General features: G+C 35.3%; 1 non-coding gene across 1 annotated transcript; it reads right to left on the bottom strand.

The window, feature by feature from the left end:
• Positions 1-3,416: 3,416 nt before the first annotated feature.
• Positions 3,417-3,523, bottom strand: LOC132254678 (small nucleolar RNA R71). The gene has a single exon (XR_009466980.1). It is a non-coding gene; the product is annotated as a small nucleolar RNA R71 (small nucleolar RNA).
• Positions 3,524-4,305: the final 782 nt, after the last annotated feature.

Here is a 4,305-nt window from a genome sequence, read left to right as displayed (position 1 = left end):
CTTTATTTTTTAAAAACTGTAAAGCAAAAAACAGGGGATGTCCTAAACGTTGATGCCAAATGTTTGTGGAACCGGATTTGAAACAATGAGAAAAAAAAAAAAAAAAACTCTGGTGAGTTGGGGAGCACATAGAGATCACCCTTGCGTCTCCCTGTGATCATTGGTTGTCCTGTTTGTTGTTCATTTACACAAAAATCAACATTAGTGAATTCACAATTAACTGGAAACTGAGTTGTTAGTTGACTTACAGAGAGCATTTTTTTTTTTCAAATAAGGGACTAGCAAGACATCATGAAATGGTAAGACTTTATTCTTTTGCTTAATGCTAGAATCTCCAATACCAAGAATTGGTAGAGAAAATCCATCACCAATAAGAATTGAATCTAAACTAGAATAATTTCGAATATTAGTTAGCATACCTTGCTTACCTATCATGTGATTTGAGGCTCCTGTGTCTAAGGTCCATTCCGTTTCAATAATTGTGTTATCCAAGGTAAGTGCTGCCAGTGCTTATGGTATGTCATCTTGTTGTGTTGGCCTTTTGGGCACCTACCAACATATTTTTGCAATATGTCCTACCATGCCACAGTATTGACATTTTTCTTCACGATAGAGGTCTCTATTAGCAAGTGTCATACGTCGCTCTCCAGGTGGGGGAGGTCGTCTTTGTTGAGTACTGGATGTTGGGTTAGGGGAGTAGCCACGGTTTTGGTCCTTTGATTGTTGTCCCTAAAATCCTCTTCCTATTGATGTGAATTTTTGCTTGATATCATGTGGAAGATTGTGGATATCTTTGTTGCTGTTGTCCGTAGAAGGCCATTTGAGGGGTGAGTGCATGGTGGCATTTGCATGGTTTGAGAACCAATTTTTTCTTTGATCAAGGCCTTGAAGTTGTGAGACAAGCTCAAAGTATGATGGTCTTGGTGGTTTGAGCATGGTAGTAGTAAAAGTTTCATATTGAGGACCAAGACTAGTGAGAAGACAAAATACCTTTTCTTTGTCTGGGATTGGTTTCCCAATTTCTGTAAGACTGTTGCATAGGCTTTTGAAGGTTCGAATATGTTCTCCAATTGTTTTGTCATCTTCTTTCAAAAGATATGTTACTTGTTGCCTGAGTGTGAATTCTCGTTCTTGTGAATCTTTAGCGTAGGCATTTTTCAATGCTTTCCATACGACATTTGTTGTATCTAAGCCCATGACGAGGCCAAGTGTTTCTTCAGAGAGTGTTCCAATTATCCACCCTCGAAGAAGATGGTCAGTTTTTCGCTATGCGATGTATGCTTCGATTATTCTTGGTGTAAAAGTTTCTGTAGTTGGGGTATTACTGGAATCTGGTATGGTGTATTGAGGTGGAGCAGGATCTTCATTAGTACGGTGACCGAGCAATTCTTAGCTTTCTACAAGGGCCAAGGCTTGTTCACGCCACAATGGATAATTTGTGGGGCTGAGTTTGAGAGTTATAAAATTTCCAACGTTGAGTGAGAGGGAAGTCATGGTTGTTTGAAGGCAAGATGTTGGGTTGTGCCTTTGTCACAGTGGCACTGATACCAAGAAGAAAATTTGAAAACAAAAGAAAAAAAGAAAAGAATAAGTCTACTTTTGTATACGTGAACATGACTGAAGATGTAACTCTTTTTTTATTTCTATGATACAACATACAAAGGACCACATCCTCTATTTCAACACAAAAAACTAGGATAACAAAAATTACATTAAATCTGAAAACAAATTACATAGAGTCCGTATAACTAGTAGCAAAAAATCCAAGACTATTTGAGAGTGATTTGATTTATTTTGTTTTTTAGATATGTTGTGTCAACATTCCAAGATATGATCCGAGATATGATTTGCAAGAATACTCCAAGATATGCTTTGTTTTGAATCCGAGATTTGCTCAATCAATTTGTTGAGATTTCCTTCACTAGTCGAACTACCATTTCGGGTTGAAGTTATTGTCGTTGATACTTTTTCATCTTTCAACGTCTATCCACTATTGTAGCATGAATTGTGGGAGTTTTCAACCTTATCACTTCCATAGTTATGCTCAACCTTATCACTCATTTGAGTCCCATAATTCACGTTAAGATGCTGGGTTGTGCCAATACTATCAAGAGAATCTGATTCACTCAATATAAAACACCTCACCTCAACATTTTCTAATTGAGGATGTCTTAATAAGGTATCCCAAGCACTTAATGGTAAAGCCATTTTGACTTGGGATAACCTTGATTAAGATCTAAATGTCGTAATTAGGAAGCCTAAGGTCCCAATAAGGCATTCCAATTACTTAATGAGAAAGTCATTTTGACTTGGAACAACTCTATGTAAGCTTAGATAAGAATTTTCAAATCACTAACTCTGTAGAAAATCTTAGGATTATGTAAAAAGGATTCAATTGATAAGTGAACACTTTTAGATGGAATATTAATGACAAAGATCATTCCAAGTTAAGAAAGGGATTTTAAGAATTTCTCATTCCTCAACTGTTAGTTACAAGTTAAGGTATTAACTAATTCTTATTTTTTACTTAACAACTTTCCAACCACTTCTTTACCAAAACAAGAATTGAAGAAAGAATTATTTTTTACTACTAATTTCATTCATTTTCTTAATTTTTCTACATCACCCGCACTCTAAGATCCATTCTCTAAGGTTTGACACCAACTCACTGGGTACTTTTTGAAGCTACAATTGCATAACTATGCTTGTGGAACAACTAAAGTATTCATGCATATTTTAGCACAGCCATGTTTTTGGCACCATTGCTAAGGAAGGTGCATCCTAAAGGCTATAGCGAATTTTGCGGGAGTTTATTTGATTATGATCGTCATCACACCTTAGTGAATTCTTTCCACTCTCATTTCTTTTATTTCATTTATTTGCATTATTCTTGCATATATTTATTTTTATTTTTATTTGTATTAGTTTTATAATTTATTTGTTTTGAATTAGTTGTTGGGATTGTTACCAAAGTTGTGTTTGGTAAATTGGACTAAGGATAGTCAAGACCATTTAGTTAGACCCATATCACCTATTCCTAATCTACCAACATGGATCAAATTCAAACTCTTAAAGATTACCTCCAATCACTCATCACAAGTGTCATCTCTTGCATAATAATTCTTTACAATGCCCAACCATTTAAGATTGAGCCATCAATGATCCAACTACTACCTCAATTCTTAGGGATGGATGGAGAAAATCATTATCTCCACCTGAAAGAATTTGAGGCAATATGTGAAACATTTCAAGAGCCTAATTGCAATATGGATGTTGTAAGACTTAACTTGTTTCCATTCTCTTTCAAAGAGAAGGCTAAATTATGGATCTATGATTTAAGGACAAGGTTTATGAGTATTTGGCTTGAAATGAAAACTAAATTTTTTAATCAATATTTCCCTTTTCAATGTACAGTGACTCTTAGAAGGAAGATTACTCTTTTTAAACAAAATGAAAATGAGTCATTCTATGAGGGTTGGGAGAGATGTCATGATTTAATCAACTCTTGTCCCTATCATGGTTATGAGCTATGAAGAGTTGTTAGTCTATTTTATGGTGGATTAATCACTCAATCTCGCCAATTTGTTGAAACCATGTGCAACAGGGAATTCATGAGTAAAGAACCCAAGGAAGCCTATGCTTTCTTAGAGCAACTAGCTAGAAGTTCTCATGACTCTTATAAGGCTAAGGAAAGTTTAGCTAGAGGAAAATAAGGAACAAGTGCCATGGGTGGGGAGAAGTATACTCTAAGTGAAGAACTTGATACAAGTGCTAGGTTAGCTACACTAGCTAAATGAATGGAAACAATGAAAGAGAAAAAAAAAACAAAGGAGGTTAAGAGTGTGTTTAACTCTAATGAAGTCCCTTGTGCAATTTGTGACAACAACACAGACATCACCCATAATTTTCTTACCACTCATTAATTAAAAGAGGCCTTGAAAGAACACCTTTATAGTGAGAACTCCTAATATTTTCCAACAATAGCTTCATCCTTACTACTATGAACCTAAATCAAGTTTTTGTTCCTATGAGCCGACACCTAATTTTGAGTTTTAGGAAACTATTAATCTTTTCATGGAGTATCAAACCTCCATGTGTGAGCTTACACAAACCTTATAAGAACTCAAAGATTCTCTATGTGAGTTTACTTCTATTTTGTAAGTCCAAGAGCAAGGAGAATTCTAGCCCTCTTAACTTAATGAGTGAAACCAAGAGAGGCTAGTTGAAACTTATCCTTATGAGATAGAGTAAAAAAAGACATTAGAGAAGAGGTAGGTATTTTAGAGGACATACAGGAAGGCTTTA

Source organism: Vitis vinifera, chromosome 1 (assembly GCF_030704535.1).
Source record: "Vitis vinifera cultivar Pinot Noir 40024 chromosome 1, ASM3070453v1".
Taxonomy (NCBI): domain Eukaryota; kingdom Viridiplantae; phylum Streptophyta; class Magnoliopsida; order Vitales; family Vitaceae; genus Vitis; species Vitis vinifera.
This window is presented reverse-complemented; position numbering and strand designations above follow the sequence as displayed.